Here is an 18,637-nt window from a genome sequence, read left to right on the forward strand (position 1 = left end):
TCCCTACTGTCTTAATGATAATGCTTTGCTAGAGGAAAAAACAACCCAAGTTTGACAATAGCAAGGCCTCCAGTATCCTTTGAGTCTTCTTTAGCATATGAAAATCTCTTTAAGAAACTTCCTCTGGACTCTTATCTCCAACTCCATAGTATATAACCAGTTACTCTTCACAACTCCAGTGCGTCTCTTCCTACCACCAGATCCTGTCCCTTTGCTTTAGTAAAAGTACCCTTTTTGTACCAAACAGGTCTCAAAAATTCTTTCTTGGCCATCAACTCTGGACCCCACCATCACTCTGAAACCCCATCACAGTGAAAGTTATCTATGAAAATCAGGAGGCATTTATATTTTCCAGGGGCAATAGGCATAACTGTAAAATCCACCTGCCTATCTTCCCCACATAAAGTTCCTCTAGCTGTATAGCTTTGGCTAGAGGTAGAACCGGCAGGTTAGTTTGCATATCTTTTTTTTTTTTTTTAACACAGTACATACATTTTTGTATAGCTTCCTTTATGGGGTCTCTCAGAATCATTCTGAGTGTCCCACAAGCATAAAGATTGTATAAACATAGGCTGTTGTGGCAATATTCTCTGAAGTTTACCTCAAGTTTTCTATTTACAGATTGTAGGGTTTCGAGATTGCAGATCTAGCCTAACTCAAAGAATGGGAGAAAATTGGAAACCTTAGTTTGGAGAACCATAGCCAGATACTCAGTGAAACCAGAAGAATTCAGGATCCAGCCCAGTTTTACAGGCAAACAACAAACACTCAAAGACAATTAATCGGAAGTAGAATCTAACATTCACAGAGGGGTGTTACTGAAATGTAATGTAATTTTTCTTTCTAAAATCACCCTCATTTCCAAACAAAGATAGCCAAATTAAGACTAATTTGTTGTAAAACAAGTAGTTTTAAATGAACTTGGCTTAAATATTTACATAAGTACAGCAAGAATAGTGATTGGCCATATAGGTTCTTTTAAACCTGCTTTGCTGGAACTTTTCATAATGAATTTTGGATTGAATGCTTAATGGCTTCTCAAGGCTAAGAAGTCAAGCAGCCAAATACTTGCCATCAGATTTGCCTGAAATACCTGTAGTTTTTGGTTAGTCCCTCTCTTCCTGAGGTCTCCAAAATATTCTAATATTCCCAAGTATGACACGAAATGACCTTCCTTACTTACCTGGTATGGCTCCCAGGAAACTTGTAAGCAGTGTGCCAGGTCAATTTTTCCAAGGGACTCAGTGGCTCCATAAAATCAACCTTAGTTCCTTAAAGCTGTCTAGTCATATCTGAGTCTATGCATGTCTCTCTCAAATATGATATTCCAGTCAAAGCCTTGGTTGGGGCACCTGGGTGGCTCAGTCGGTTAAACGTCTGACTTCGGCTCAGGTCATGATCTTGTGGTTCATGAGTTTGGGCCTTGCACTGGGCTCTGTGCAGACAGCTCAGAGCCTGGAGCTTGCTTTGAATTCTATGTCTCCCTCTTTGTAGGCTTCTCCCCAATTCGTGCTCTGTCTCTCTCTGTCTCTGTCTCTCTCTCTCTCAGAAACAAAAATAAAATAAACATTAAAAAAATTTTTTTAAAGCCTTGGTAATATGACCAGTGCGTTCAATGGTATTCTGTTACAAGGAGAACAAATTTTTATTGAATTTATGCAAATAATTATAATTGCCATAAAAGTAGGAATACTCACTGAGTTTCCAAATTCTGGAGTGATTAGGCAGGGAGAAAAAGATAAAGGTTTCATATCTGTTTACAAAGTTATATTTTACCAAATTTTTCTAAGTCATAGGTAGCTTAAGAGAAAATGTTTCCTTAAAGCAGTAAGAGCAGACATTAGACAACCTGCAATGTTTCAAATGAGAGTCATAAAAATTATAATTATTCTCAATTCATTCACTCCCAAGTAACTAATTCTTGTTCTGTTTGAATGCAGTTTTTTTCTGTTCCAGAAATTCTTACTTGGTTTAGTTTAATGATCTTAACAGTATCAGAAACCTGTATTTGTCAAAAGTCTCTTCCATGAATCTCCTTGAAAATGAAACACATTTGCAGAAGCATCAGGACAATAACTATAAATGACAAAAGACCATGGTTGAAGATCTGACCAGAGTACATTACATTGCAGTTGGCAAGGAAATTTGATTATTTGTGTGACATACAACATTTCAATAACTAGAATTACAGTTGATAATATCCCAGGACATATTAAAACTAGAAATTTCATATAATTTCTGGAATAGTTACAGCACTTACCCATACAACATAACCTAAGAAGATTTATCATCATTTGTTTGATAATGCTTCCCACATAACATACAAAAGAAGCAAGCCTACTTAGTCCAAAAGACTTTTTAGAATTTGAATTTTGGAGAAGTCTGTTAAAATCCTCAGAAGGTTTTAATGCCCATGCCTAAATAGGATCACAGATATACAAAACTTAATAATTTATCTATTTAACCAATGTGGCAATGATTCTATAGAAGTTTACATAGTTGTTAGCAAAACATTGCTTTTTTTAAAAGTTTTTGTTTTAATTCCAGTTGGTTAATATACACTTTATATTAGTTTCGGGTGTATAATATAGTGATTCAACAAAAAACTTAGCTCTTTGGAGGGGCAGAGAAAGAAGGAGATACAGAATCTGAAGAAGGCTCCAGATTCTGAGCTGTCAGCACAGAACCCAATGCTGGGCTCAAACTTACGAACCGGGATATCATCACCTAAGCGCAAGTCAGATGCTTAACCAACTGAGCCACCCAGTTCCCCCTAATTTAATTTAAATTTTTTTTAAATGACTATTTATTTTGAGAGAGAGAGGAATCAGGAGCTGGGGAAGGGCAGAGAGAGTGGGAGAGACAGAATCTCAAGCAGGCTCCATGCTGTCAGCATAGATTTCACTGTGGGGCTTGATCTTCCAAACCCTGAGATCATGATTTGAGCCAAAATCATGAGTCAGGTGCTTAACTGGCTGAATCACCCAGGTGCTTCTAATTTAAATTTTTTGAAGTAGGCTCTGTACCCAGTGTGGGGCTTGAATTTAAAACCCTGAGATTAAGAGTCACATGTTTTACTCACTGAGCTGGCCAAGTGCTTCAAAATTACCTCTTTAAATATTGAGAAGATTCAATTTTCTTAATTGATCAAAGACCTGATAAAGAGAAAAGAGAAACTTTGTTTTTCCTGAGCAATAAGAAAATCTTTGTTTACAATTTCTTTCTTATCAAGAGGAGAGATCAATAATCTAAGAAAACTGTCATTTTAAGGGAGAGAAAAATCAAATTCCAAGCTTATATCAGTATTCTTTTGTTTTTTTAAGTTTATTTATATTTTGAGAGAGAGAGAGAGATAGAGAGAGAGAGAGGGAGAGAGAGAGGAGGGGAGGGGCAGAGAGAGGGGGAGAAAATCCCAAGCAGACTCTGTGCTATCAGTGCTGAGCCCGACTCACACCCTCTACCAGCTGAGTCAGCCAGGTGCCCCCAAACAGTCTCATTTTAGGACAAAATGACTATTTTTTCTCAAAAAATTGTTCCCAGGGGTGCCTGGGTGGCTCAGTTGGTTAAGCATCTGACTCTTGATTTTGTCTCAGGTCATGATCTTGCATTTTGTGAGATCAGGCTCCAAGCTGGACTCTGCTCTATGCTGACAGATTCTGTCTGCCCCTTCCCTGCTCACTTTCTCTCTCAAAATAAATAAATAAACTTAAAATGTGTTTCCATTCCTCATACCTTTCTTACCAAAAATATATCTTACTTTCCTTGTATACAGGGTTGTTCCCCCTAGTTTTTTCCAGTGTTCCTAATTATATTTATTAGACTTCTTAATGCTAGTAACAACTAAGTGGTAAATAATTGTGAACTCTCTGTTATACCAGAATTCTTTTTTTTAAAAATTTTTAATGTTTATTTTTGAGAGAGAGAGAGAGAAACAAAGTGCGAGTCAGGGAGGGACAAAGAGAGAGGGAGACAGAGGATCCAATGCAGACTCCAGGCTCTGAGCTCTCACACAGAGCACAATGCAGGGCTTGAACCCATGAGCCTTGAGGTCATGACCAGAGCCAAAGTCGATGCTCAACTTACTGAACCACCCAGGTGCCCCCATTGTACAATCTTTCTATAAATCTTAAAATACATTTACTAATAGACCCAAATTTATCTTTAGTTTCTCTGTAGTAAGACAAAAGTAGATAAACCTATGTTTAATAATCAAAATTTCAGTATTTTATCTGACTTGGAAAAGATTAGATATCTAGTGAGTTCAACTCAGTTTATCATTTAAAAATTTTAAATTCTAAGTTACTAATGATTTTGGAAACTGTTTAAAAACTTACCTGTATAAACCTTTTTATCTATTTAACCTCTCATGAGAGAGACAAAATTAACCATGATTTTAAGTCATTTTTACTGACAAATTGCAACAGATACAACATGAATTTGACCAATAAATTTAGATAGAATAAAAGTTGATTATCTGTATTATATTTGACTTATCAGCATAAGTCCAAAAGACATGCCTATTTTAATTAAACCAACAAACTTACACTTTAATTTATCGTAGATTATCCCAGATCACATCAACCTGATCCATTTGATTTCGTTACTATCTTTCTGAGATTTAGAATGCCCAATTTTAGTGCTTGTCTTCAAGTTAACTAAATAGAGCTCTTTTAGAATTAATTTTAGCAATACCATCTGGAGGTAGAAAATACCTTATATAGACAGACACCAACAACGATGTTATAGTTAAGAGTTGTATTTATCTTTGGTAAGTAATCTTACGAAATTCGTGGGCTAGATTTTGAGCAAGTGTGATTTTCTAGGCTGTATTTTAAAAAGGCTTCTTTTGGGACACTTGGGTGGCTGTCAGTTAAGCATCCAACTTCAGCTTAGATCATGATCTAACAGTTCATGAGTTTGAGCCCTGCATTGGGCTCTGTGCTCCCAGCTCAGAGCCTGGAGACTGCTTCAAATTCTGTTTCCCTCTCTCTCTCTGCCCCTCCCCTGCTCATGCGCTCTCTCTCAAAAATAAGTAAATATTTTTTTGATGTTTTTTTATTTATTTCTGAAAGAGAGAGACAGCATGAGCAGGGGAGGGGCAGAGAGAGAGGGAGACACAGAATCTGAAACAGTCTCCAGGCTCTGAGCTAGCTGTTAGCACAGAGCCCAATGCAGGGCTCAAACTCACAAACCTGTGAGATCATGACCTGAGCCGAAGTTGGACACTCAACCGACTGAGCCATCCAGATGCCCCCAAAATAAGTAAACATTTACAAAAATAAATAAAAAGTCCTCTTTTTCCTTTTTTTCCCCCTTCAATATTAGGAATGGGGAATGATGTAGGTAAAACTTCCTAGAAAGGCTGGAGGATTTTGAATCATTTCTGAGGCCATATTTCTAGTTCTTGCAAAGATTTGTAAGATAAGGACAGTTGCTTTCAATCCCTCAAGGAATTGGGTTGCAAATCAAATGACATAATAGGTTGATCTACCCATCTGATTACATTTTCCTCAATTTACTTCTATCCCTCTGGGTACATGTTTCTAATTTGGGTTTAGGAGAAAAGGCCTTTAAAAAAATTCCTATCAGGTTCTGATTATCAGCTTCCAATCTGGCCAACTTCTGACTACAGAGTTATTGCCTTTGCACAGTGAGGAGAAGAATTTTCCTTTTAATGCCTTGTTCCCCAGCATCTCATTTTATGGATAAAAAGAAGGTAGAGTAGTAAGAAGTATTTCTTCAGGGGTTGATACTTTTAAGCTCAATTTTGTCACTATTTGAGAAAGTTTCAGTTTCTTGCATGAATAGTATCCTGTCAATGTTTTTATTTTTTATTTTTTAATTTACATACAAGTTAGCTTATAGTCCTGTCAATGTTTTTTACAAGCTTCCAAATACCAAACTATGTATCCTCCTCAGATTGTTAATAGGTAGCTTTCTGGAGTTAGGTGCACAAATACACTAATTAGGTATTCTAAAGGATATTTATTTAGGCCATTTGAGTGTTAAAATCATCCTTAGTATAATCCTGTATCTTGCATGCTTCCAGTGATCCAGAAGGTTCTTGCTTCTTTCACTTGGGGAGTTCTAGGCTCAACCTGAATGAGCATTTAATCCACAAGGGCATTCCCCTAAGGGGTCCTTTTAAAACAACAACAATAACAAACAACAAACAACCTTTCCTCTGACCTTGGATCTCTGTTAAGGATTTGCCCGCAACTGCCAACTTCTATAATAAGGGCTAGTGGAGACATAGATTCAGCTGTTTTTAGCCTACTGAAAATTTCCTTCTCTAGAGAGTTGGTAAGTAAGCTTTTAAAAGTTCTTGAGAATGCCCACTCAAGTTGTTCAGGTATACCACCCTGGCACCTCTCTATGGACAATTTCCAGAACTTGAGATTTATCTTATCGAGGCCTTTAATGATCAGGCATATCCAATCAGCTTCCAGGACTTGCAACTCCTCAGATTCCCTACCAAGACTAGATCAGATAGCTGCGCAGACTCTGAGCCCTCCCCAGCCCACCCATAGAGGCAGAGCCCTAAAGCAGATTTGTGCCAATTAATTGCCACTCACTTCTCCAAAAGGCTCACTTCTCTAAAAGGCTCTCCAATTAACATGTCCTAAGCAGCTAATGTGCCTACTCAGTGAGTCAAGGTGTAAAATCTGACAAATCAGGTACCAGGATGGATTCTTCTATGCACTTCCCTACAGGTTCCCCAGCACATAGATGAGTTTGTCCCCCAACCCTCCACCCTCACTATGTAACCAGCTGGGAGCTGTGGGAACTAAAAGGAGTTAGGTGAAAGGTCTCATCTGGGTCACCAAAATTTGTAAACAGCCTCAAGTGGTTTGCTACTTGGGTGTGTTAAATTGATCACAGCCCGAAGAAATGTTGAAATCAAAAAGCTTTTTATTACTTGTTACAAGTAAGGAGACAGGGAGCTTTCAAAGCACTGTTCTCCCCATGGGGTTAGTACAGGAAGCTTTTATCCAGTATATTAGGGGGCAGGGTGGTAGCTTGCATATACATTAAGGAACTTATGCATACTTTCTTACTTAGGCACTTTGGTTCACTTGTGCATGTCTAGGATGTCAACGTGCTTGTGCGTACATGGTATGTTCAAAAAATGGCAGAAAACCTTGCCCATAGGCAGAGATCTTAGTATTATCAGCTAAAAGAAACTTCAGGACAACTCAGAGGGTTTCTGTGTAGGTCCTTAGCTCTAAACCAGCTTAATCAGGCAAGGGGCTATCATGTGAAACACCTAGCTGAAATCTTTTTGGCAGGATCTGCCAGTTATACAAAATAAAACACATTCTGTTCCTGCTTTTGTCATCTCCCTACCCTACCCCTAGCTCTGCTGACAGATATTAGCCCTCAGATTTTAGTACCTCTCTGTTGTATCCTAGCTAACCTTCATCTGGGACTGAGCCCTTAACCTGTGGGATCTAATACTATCTCCAGGTAGATAGTGCCAACACTTGATCCCAAGATCAAGTTAATTGCTTGGTGGTATTGGAAAACACACATCAGAGTAGTATTAATGAAATGAACCATCCAATGTAATTCAGAAATGATTGAGAAATACATGCTTTTCTCCATTTCATACATATATTTTTCATTTCTTTAACCCCCTTGCCCCATTTCCATTTCCTTTGAAATGATAAATTAGAGTATTTCTTATAGCTATAATCCTGATACTAAAAATACCAGTGAGATCTACTTGAAATATGACCTAAATTTAAAAAAAAAAGTAGTTTTAACCTAGTCAGAAGACAATGGCCACAGACAAAAGAAAAAGAAGATGAAATATTTATTTTTCTACACAGATACCTGAATTATACTCATGAGAATATGTGTGTGTTGTTTTTAGTCAAAGTTGCTTCTTTGTATGGAAACCATTTCCCTTTATTTAACTATCCCTAATGAGGCAAGGTCTTGTTATATCAGCAAGATGGAGGGAGAATTTTAGGATTCAAATTCAGTCAGAGAATGAGTGTAAATTTATGTTTGGTAGCTGAAGTACAGAGGAGGTTGGTGGAATTATGTTGCTCCTCAAGATGTACAAGATACAGAACTGCCATGCTGACACAACTCAAGGACACCTGCCCCACCGCCACTGTCCCTAAGTCTCACATGTTAAAAAAACAAAAATACTACTGAATACCTTTGAAGATCTAACTGGCTTTATTAAGTGATTCTTGAATCAGGCAGCACCCCATCTACCAAGTAGAGGGGAGCTCTGAGGAGTAGTACAAAATGGAAGATTTTTATAGGAAGGAAGGTGAGGTGAAGAAGTTATTAGCAAAAGAAAAGAAAGTATTGTTTCAGGTGTGGTCAACTTCCCTTAAGGGGTAGAGTAGGAGCCTTATGAGCCTTATCACACAGATTACCTCATTTTCTTTTGGGTGGGGTGGATAGAGAAGCCAGTGTAACAGATGACCTCACTGATGCTGATCAGAAAATTTCCTGACTGGGTAAGAATACATTTCTGGGGGAGGTTGAAACTGCCCTTGGTTTAGATATTAAGACTGGGTTTGGTGACTCCACCTAAGTTGATGCCATTTTGGGCCTGTGGCTTTCTTTGTAACACAGACATACTTAAGTTCTTGCAGAAAGCCTCTAAATACCTGGTTATTTTAACCGTTGCTTATACTGCTTTCTCTGTTGTGTCCTGTTTTCCAGGGCCCAAGAGGTGAGCATCTGACCTGGCGGGCTATTGTGGAGACCTTGGCATCCTCTCTGGTTTCACCCTCCACAGCTCCTGGAGGCAGCTCCTGAAAGGCAGTAGAAGCAGAGTTAGTGCATTTAGACAGACTATAATTGTCAGGAGTCAAAAACATTGCCCTGGTGCTTTTCTCTTGCCTTGATGTATAGGTTGGTCATCCACAGTTGCCATCATGACTTTTCTAGCAGAATTTTTTACCCATACCTTGCTACTATTTTGAGCCTGCTCAAAACTGTTCTGATAGACATCTTTTTTTGTTCAATAGCACAAGACACATCTGTGTTTTTCCAAAACAGAAGTGGGGTCCTTGACACCTATGGGGGCAACAGTGGTGTGGAAGGGAAAACTTAAGACTTAGCATGTGAATGTGGATGGACAGAGATGATAAACTGTCATAATACATGTTTGTACTCCCATTCAACATGGGCTTTTGAGGGCAGAGACCAAGCCCTATTCTAGTGTTATTCAATTAGCATATGCAACACTATTTGATATTTGTTTGTAAAAAGACTGGGAACTTGCACCATAATGTAATGTCAACATACTGCTTCTTTAACAGAGAACATTTATCTAATGAGCAGTGCACCAACACTTTCACTAACTATGCATCCGTATAATCTTGCTGGTTATTAGTGTATGCAGTAGTAGGCACTTAATCATTATTTATTCACTTTGTGAAATAGTTTTTGGCACGGATTGATTGATCTTTAGATTAATCCTGAGGACCTAGGCCTTCCTGGAAAAGCAGTACTTTTTTCACTAATCACTTTCTATCTTAACAATTCCTTCATCAGTAAAGTGGCACATAATATATTTATTATATATTATTGATATATATATGTCTAGTGATCAATCTATTATTTATCATAAAGGTAATATATATTATTGGTCCAAATATGAATTTGATTATTCTATAAGATAAACTTGGATGTTCCTTCTTCCCTCCTTGCCAACTCATCTTCCTATAGTCTGGACATAGCAAGCATCTACTCAATAAATCATTAATTAATTAATACCTTGTGTTAGGGATTGCTATGAATTGAACTTGTGCTCCCCTAAATTCATATGTTGAAGTCCTAACCCCCAGTACCTCAGATGTTACCTTGTTTGGAAATAGAGTTATTACAGATCTAAATCATAAAGTGAAGATGAGGTCATACTGGAGTAGGATGAGTCCTAATCCAATATAACCATTGTACTTATAAAAAGGGGAAATTTGGAGAGAAGACACATTCACAGGGAGAGAATGCCATGTGAAGATGAAGGGAGAGATCTACAAGTCAAGGAATGCCAAACATTGCCAGCAAATCACCAGAAGCTAAGAGAGAAGTCAGGAACGTATTCTCCCTCAGGGCCCTCAGATGGAACCAATCTTGCTGACATCTTGATTTTGGATTCCAGCCTTTGAAAGGATGAAACAATACATTTCTACTATTTTTAAATGTTTATTTATATTTGAGAGAGAGAGAGCATGAGTGCGGAAGGGGTAGAGAGAGAGACACATATATACAGAATCTGGAGCAGGCTCCAGGCTCTGAGCTGTTAGCACAGAGGCTGACATGGGGCTCAAACTCATGAACCATGAGATCATGACCTGAGCCAAAGTAGGGCATGTAATCAGTTGATTACATGCACATTTCTATTGTGGTACTTTCTGATGGTACCCCTAGAAAACCAATCCTGGGACACATTACTATATATTTTGTTCATATACTGCAAATAAGATATAACAGATAACATATATTATTAATGCACATATCATTTTCCAACTTCCCTTTTTGATTCATCAATGTGTGGATGTCCTTCTTCACCAGCACATTAAATTCTACCACATTTTTAGAAAATGGCTGCATAGTATGCATAACTGTGCATACTTTTCTCTGTTAAAATGTTATTTACTTTTTACATGTTAATATGTTAAGCTTTAATAGTAAAGAGGGATTAAATTATGTAATTGGTCTTGTCCTTTATGGTTCTGGTTTTTGTTCTTGTTGAGAAAAATCTCCCCACGCCAGCATTATAAAGATAGTATATTTCTATAATATTTTTTCCTTTTTAAAGCATATTAATAATCTATCTAGAATTTGTTTTAGTTTGTGGTGTGAGATTAGGATTTGATTTTTTTCCCTAAATAATAAATTTTTCCAATATGCTATATTAAATAGGTTTTCCTTTCTTCCATTGATTTAAAACCCCACATTTAGGGAGTTTAAAACTCCACAGTTAGCCACCTGGGTGGCTCAGTCAATTAAGCATCTGGCCCTTGACTTCGGCTCAGGACATGATCTCACAGTTTGTTGGATCCAGTCTAATGCAGAACCTGCTTGGGATTCTGTCTTTCCTCTCTCTCTTCCTCTCCCCTCCCATACTTGCAGTTATACTCTCTCTCTCAAAATAAATAAACATTAAAAAAAATTTCACATTTATCATGGACCAAATTTCCATAAATGTAGAAATTTGTTGTTTTGTCCCAGTTATACATTCCTTCATGAAAACCATCAGGAGAAATAGCTTTAACTGACATATAATAGGATATATCCTTCTCTTTTTTTGAAAGTGGAAATTATAATGTTTCTTTTCTTTTTTTCTTTTTTTGCCCACCTTTTATTTGTTTATTTATTTATTTATTTATTTTTGAAAGACAGCCTGAGGTGTAGAGGGAGAGAGAGATTCTTAAGCAGGCTCCATGCCCAGTGCAGACCAGTGCAAAGTCTGACACAGGGCTCAATCTCATGATCCTAAGATCATGACCTAAGCTGAAATCAAGAATTGGATGCTTAACTGACTGAGCCACCCAGGTGCCCCTTGTAAAGAAATCATTTGACATACAAACACTATATGTTAGAAATATTAGTTACAAAGCATAGTAATACACTTGAATAATAGTTACTTATTACTAAAAACAAATTACCCGAACAACATCTCTCTGTCTCTATGGGTCAGGAATACAGGGGCAGCTAGCTGGTGGTTCTGGCTTGGGATCTTTCATGATCCTAAGATGCATTAAGACATTGGCCAAGGCTACAAACTTCTAAATGCTTGATTAGAACGTGGGGATACACTTTAAGGATGGCTGGTAGGAGATCTGAGCTTCTCACACATGGATCCCACAGAGGGCTAATTGGGTGCCCTCCACCAAGGTAGCTGGCTTGGTAGCTGGATCTCTGGGACAAATGATCCAAGAAGGTAGGCAAAACTGCAATGTCTATACCCAAGCCTTGGAGGTCACACACACTGTCATTTCCTCAGTATCCCATTGTTTATACATATAAATCCCTATTCAGTGTGAGAGGGGACTACACAAGGGCATCAATACTGGGAGATGGGGATCACTGAGGGTCACAACACAGAACAAATGAACTCACCACCAAGACCGAGAAATGGTACACTACTGATAACTTGCATCTACCCACATGTCCTTTCCTTACCACAGCTCCCTCTCTCCCATTGGTATTTAAAATTCCACCCTGTTATTTTTTTAATGTCTGTATTTTCAAAGAATATTCATTTTGAAATAATTGTAGGTAGATTCATATGTAATTGTGAGAAATAACAAAAGCGATCCAGTATATTCATCACCAAGTTTTCTTTAATGTTAACACCTTACAGAACTATAATACAGTATTACAACCAGAAAATTAACATTAATGTGATTTAACTTACTCAAGTTTCACCATGCACTCATGTGTATTTGTGTGTGAATTTAGTTATTTTTTTTTTAATTTGTTTTTCAGTAATCTCTGCACCCAATGTGGGGCTCAAATTCACAACACTGAGATCAAGAGTCTCATGCTCCTTTAGCTGAGCCAGCCAGGTGCTCTGTCATATGTGAATTTGAATTTAGTTCTATATACTTGTGTTGCAAGTATAGACTTATGTGATCACCACTATAGTCAAAATACAGAATGCTTCCATCACAAGGACCCCTATCAACACCATTCTATAGCCATAACCACTTCCCTTCCTTTCTCCTTCCAAACTACTAGCAATCAGATTTGTTCTCCATCTCTGTTATTTTGTTATCTCAAAACCGGAATGGAATCAGACAATATGTAACCTTTTGAGATTGGCTTTGTTTTCTGAGCATAATTCCCTTGAGATTCATCCATACTGTTGTGCACATCCATAGCCCCCTTCTTTTCATTGCTGGGTAGTTAATTCCATCATATGGATGTATCACAATCTGTTTATCCATTCACCTGTTACAGTTACTTGATTTCTTTCCTGTTTCTATCCCTTATGTATAAAGCTGCTATTATAAACATTTGTATGCAAGTTTTGTGTCAATGCAAGTTTTAATTTATCTGGGATAAACATTCAGTATAGTCACAGAGTTGCCTGGCAAGCACATGTTTAGTTTTGTAAACAAAACAAAACAAAACAAAACCGCTTTATTGCAGATAAAAGTAGCTGAACAATATTTTGCTCACTATTTCTAGCATTTGTCCTCCATAAAAACAGTATTGCTATGTATATAGTCTTCTGGGACTTATTCTTTTCACCTAAAATTAGGTTTCCAAGATTCCTCCACATTACTGCATGTATCTATACTTCATTCACTTTCATAGCCATACAAATTTTTCATTTGTGATTACTGTACACAGTCAAAGGTGGAACAAGTTGCTCCATTTGTGAACAAGTGCGCTATTTACAAAAGGAGTGTTCATGTGCAAGGTTTCTCTGGCATATACTTAGGGACAGGGGTGCTGAGATTTAAGGACTTTGAAGGTTCAAATTTAAGATGGAACACCAAATTGCTAACCAAAGTGGCTGCACCCATTCATACTTCCAGTGGCAATGTTTAAAAGTTCTTCTAATCCACATCCTCTACAGCCTTAAGTATTTGATTTCTTAATTTTTGTCAATGTAGTAGGTTATTAATTTCCTATATCCAAAATGTTTTTTAACTTATTTATGGTCATTCATTCTTCAGTTACTCATATTAAAGCTGTCAAATTGTAAACAATAAATCCAGTTGGAATTAGTTTGGAAAATTCACAAAATCCACAGGTTAGTTTAAAAAGTTCCACTCAGAGAAATGGCATGTCTATATTTACCCAGATCTTCCTTTATCACCTTTAGCAAAATGTTGGTAGCCATGTGATCACATATTCCTTATCTGTGATATGGGATAAAAATTTTCCCACCTCATGGAATGGCCAGGAAGATAAAGATAATGACTATAAAATGAGTAAGCACATGGCTGGCAGGTATTACATTCTCTACAAAGTTTAAACATCACCACTTCTATTGTTGGTCTTTGTCATGATTATTTGCATACAGCTTGAATTGACTTTTTTTGCTTTTCACTAGGCATTTTATATTATTCTAAAAATGAGATCCTTCTGTTGATTCATTATATTTTCTAAGTGGCTCTCAGTTATACATGAGAAACTCGTGATTGCACATTTTTATCTTATAGTTAGCTATATTACTAACCACTTTGTTGGATAAAATCCATGATGTTGCAAACAGTGATAAATTCTGCTTTTTTTCTAATATTTTACCTATAAATGTTACTATTTGGTAATAATCTATAAAAAGACTATAAGCTGCCCCTGCAGCTCTATACTTTGATAATTTAATTTAAATTAATGCTAAGGCCTTGTTAATATCTGTACAACATCTGTGCCTAACTTTACAAATTATAAATTTCAGAATCTTTTGTGACTTTTTCTTAAAAATTCAGGACACTCACATGGTGCCTGAGTGGCTCAGGCAGTTAGGTGTCTAACTCTTGATTTCAGCTCAGGTCATAATCTTGTAGTTTCTGAGACTGAGCCCACATTGGTCTCTGTGCTGACAGCTCAGAGCCTGCTTGGGATGCTCTCTCTCCCTCTTTGTCTGCTGCACGTGTGCATGTGCACGCTCTCTCTTTCTCAAAATAAATAAACTTAAAAATAAACATTTTAAAATAAGGGACACTCATAAGAGTAAATATTATAAAAATGTTATCAGATTAAAATGTTATAGACTGTGATTTTATTTATTCCATAAGCGTTTATTAAACAAGCATCACACCACCAAAGTAGTACATGAAAGCTGGAAGCAGTCTTCATGATTCCTTTATCCAACTACCTATATTTTTCAGAGAGAAAGTATCATCCAGAGTCTCTTTTTTTTTTTAATTTTTAATGTTTTATTTATTTCTGAGAGAGAGAGAGAGAGACAGTGAGAGCAGGGGAGGGTCAGAGAGAGAGGGAGGCCCAGAATCTGAAGCAGGCTCCAGGCTCTGAGCTGTCAGCACGAGCCCGATGCGGGGCTCAAACCCACAAACTAGGAGATCATGGCCTGAGCCGAAGTCAGACGCTTAACTGACTGAGCCACCAGGCGCCCCCAGAGTCTTTTCTATTTACATTCTATCTGTAGATACGATCCTCTCATCACACAGCTTTAAATCACAGGTATCCTCTGACATGGCCCAGATCTTTACCTCTAGTGCTTGGCTTTTCTTGTCGTGTTGAGATTTCACTATTGCTCTGTCTCCTTGATATCTGTTAGGTGTCAAACAGGCACCTCAACCTTAACATGGCATGTGTTAGCTTTGTATATTTCCCCCAAACCTGTTTTTCTTTGTGGGAGTGGGAAAAAAAATTTCCCTTCTTCCAACCCAGGTTATTGGCTGACCTAATAATTAAATTAACAGGAGAAAAACAAATTTAATTTCATTCTTATTAGTGCCCCATAAAAATATGAGACTCAAAGAAGTGACCAAAGCAGGAAGCTTTTGTACCTTTTAGACAAAGAAATCATGAATTTGTGAAGAACTGACAAGACAAAGGGGTTTGGGCTTGGGGTAATAAATTGGTGAAGGGACAAAATCTGTTTATATAGCCTTCTTGGTCTTAAATTTCCTATCTCTGGTGATAAGCATGCCTTCTAGTCTCCTGGTACAGGAAGGGTACTTTTCACATAGATTTGTTTCCTGCTTTCAGAGGGACAAAGGTGAGTCAGCATATTCCTCTTGCACTAACTGTTTTTCAAGTCACTTTAATTAAAAATAATCATTACGCCAAAATGGCATATTTGGGGCTAGAGTATTCTACAATCCTTCACCCTCAAGTCATTAAACAAACTCTTGAGTGTTAACTCTTGATTCACCTCTTTTCCTCCTCCAAACATCCAACCTGTTTGTCTATTATACTTGCAATTTTCCACTCTGTCAATCCACTGCCTAGAGCCTAAGTCATCTCCTAATTTATCACCTTGGCTGCTCCCACTAGGCTCCAAATTTAGCTTCCATCTTTTGAAAGGGATAATAAGATCTTCTTACCTTATGCCTCTGCTTGGGGCAGTTCACAGCTTCCTGTTGCACTTGGAGTAAATCTAGAGGCCTATCATTTCCAAAGGCAGGCATGGTCCATGCATGCTGGCCCCTCTGCTGCCTTCCCAGTACTGGCCACACTCTCCTCCACCCAGACCCACTCTATGACCCCAGACCTGTATCTCTGGCTGGGCTTCTCAGCTGAGCTTGGCTGTATGTACTTCTGTCAGACCTCCCTCCTGGGGCCTGGTGACCACCCCAGGGCTGCCTCTCCCACTGTCTTCAGGCCCCAGCAACTCAAGGTATCAGTTGCTTGGGCCCTCCTCAACTCTGTTCTTTCTTTTATTCCGCACACCCAGTTCAACATTATATTGTGTTTGGTCTAATACAGCCCATCTCACCCTGCATCACGATCATTTCTACATGAACCACCAAGTCTTCTCTCCAGGATTACTGAAATGGCCTCTTACTGTCTCTGTGCTACTGACCTAGCCCCTCTGCATTCTATTCACACAGCAGCTGGTGGTGATCTTTGGAAACCTGAGTTTAGTCATACTCCTGTGCTCAAAGCCCTCCAAAGCTTCCCTTCTCACTCAGCTAAACGCCAAAATCCTTACTCTGATTCTTCAGGCCCTATATGAGCTCACCCTGGGCTTATCTCTGCTCACCCACTTGGCTCTAAACACCTGGACCATCTCACTGGACCTGGAATCCCACACTCTCCTACACTTGCTCATTTTTGCCCAAGATATCTCTGCAGCTTGTTTCCTTGGGCCTCTGCTGAGGGCTATCCCAGGAGGCCCCCTCTGACAGCCCTAAGTACAGTAGCCCAGTTACACCCTTCCTACTGGGTTCCCTGTGCCCCTCCACTTCCTACATCCTTCTTGTTGGAATCACCTTAGGAGACATAGCATTCCTGAGAGCAGGGACTTAGTGGTGTTCCCAGAGTGTTTTGTTTAGTTGCTGCCAATGTTAAGCAACACTAATTCCCTTAACGTGTGTGTCTGTGGGGTGTTTCCCACACCACCAAGCAATTCTTTGACATTGCTGAGTATCCTATAATTCAACTCAATTGACATTACTTGGAGACAGCATCAGAACTCACTGGTTAAGTTCTCAGTCCAGCAAGGCTGACTTCCAACACACATACCACACATTTCAGACACTAGTCACAAGTTCAGGTTGTCCGGTGCTTCTGAACAATTGGCTATGGATCGAATGTTCCAACAATACCCACCTTGGGTTTAATTCATTTGCTAGAGCGCCTCACAGAACTCAGAGAAACATTTTACTTAATTACCAGTTTATTATAAAATGATATAACTTAGGAACAATCGATGGAAGAGATACACAGGGAAAATATGGGGAAAGGGCATGGAACTTTCATGCTCTGTCTGGGAGTGCCATTCTCCCTGACTCTCCACATGTTCACAAACCTGGAAACTCTCCAACCCTCATCCTTTTGGGGTTTTATGGAGGCTTCTTACATAGATATTAAAACATGGGCCACTGCCAATTGATTTGACCTCCAGCTCCTCTCTCCTCTTGGAGGTCAGTGGAATGGGGCTGCAAGTTCCAAATCTCTAATCACGTGGTGGTTGGTTCCCCTGGCAACCAGCCTCCATGGAAAGTGCTTTCTAAAAGCCACCTCATTATGATAAACTCTAATATGGTTGAAAAGGGTTTCTTACGACTGTGAAGATAACTTTATCACTCTCATCACTTAGGAAACTGGTTTAAGAGCTCTGTGCCAGAAATGGGGATGGAAACCAAATATATGCTTATTATTATAAATCAGTGTCCTACTGTCTCTTCCTGCTAGAATGTTAGATCCATGAGAATATCTGTTGTCATCAGCAATTCTTCTAAGTTGGTCCCCAGTGCCTAGAACAGTGTCTGGGAGAAAACTGGGTGATGAGTAAGTATTTACTAAAGGAGGACAATTAAAGTGACTTGCCCAGGGCCCAGCAGTAGGGCCTCATCAGAGCTCAGCGGTCCAGACAGGCAGCTCAGAGTTCATCCAAGCCTGGCCCTGGCCCAGGTAGTCAAGAGTCTGAGATTTTAACTGGCAGAAGACATACAAGCTCAAAACCCTGCAGAACAATCTAAGGGAGGTTTTTACATACCAAAGCACTTACATCAGAAAAGAAGTGATTCCGTGAGGTTCAATGGATCATGCAGTGTGGAAACCTTCTGGGAGGAGAGTTGAGTGAGGACTTAGCGGAAATATTGAATTTGGATTGGTGAAGAGCAAGTGGGGAAAGATTCTAGGCTTCAGGAGCAGCAGTGTGACTCATGGAATCTTGGAACCTTAGAGTGGAATGTAGATGGGAATGAATAAAGTCTGTTCTGAGAAGGGTAAGGAGACCTCTTGCCCTGGGGCTGGGCCAGGAGTAGGGAGGGGCGGAGTTAAATCAGTCAGTTGGTGCCAGTTCCCCTGAGGGCCTCAAGGGACCTCTGCCTGAGGAGTCAGCATTTGACTTTGTAAGCAGCAGGGGACTCCGGTAAGCTCCAGGGTAAAAGAAATGAAGTAAAGGGGTTCAGGAGGTCAAGGGACCACTTTGTCAACATGTGGACTGGCTGAAGCAAGGAGACTGGGAGGCAGGGAAACCTACCCAGTCTTTGGGGCCACAGTGGGGAAA

The 18,637-nt window shown here is 38.9% G+C and overlaps 1 long non-coding RNA gene across 1 annotated transcript; it reads right to left on the minus strand.

Moving 5' to 3' along the window:
* Positions 1–3,116: 3,116 nt before the first annotated feature.
* On the minus strand, positions 3,117–18,224 carry LOC144234987 (uncharacterized). Its single transcript, XR_013336124.1, has 3 exons — positions 18,134–18,224; positions 8,634–8,780; positions 3,117–3,155 (listed from the first exon to the last, which is right to left on the minus strand). It is a non-coding gene; the product is annotated as an uncharacterized LOC144234987 (long non-coding RNA).
* Positions 18,225–18,637: the final 413 nt, after the last annotated feature.

The sequence above is a fragment of the Crocuta crocuta genome, unplaced genomic scaffold, assembly GCF_008692635.1.
Source record: "Crocuta crocuta isolate KB4526 unplaced genomic scaffold, BGI_CrCroc_1.0 scaffold493, whole genome shotgun sequence".
NCBI classification, from domain to species: Eukaryota; Metazoa; Chordata; class Mammalia; order Carnivora; family Hyaenidae; genus Crocuta; species Crocuta crocuta.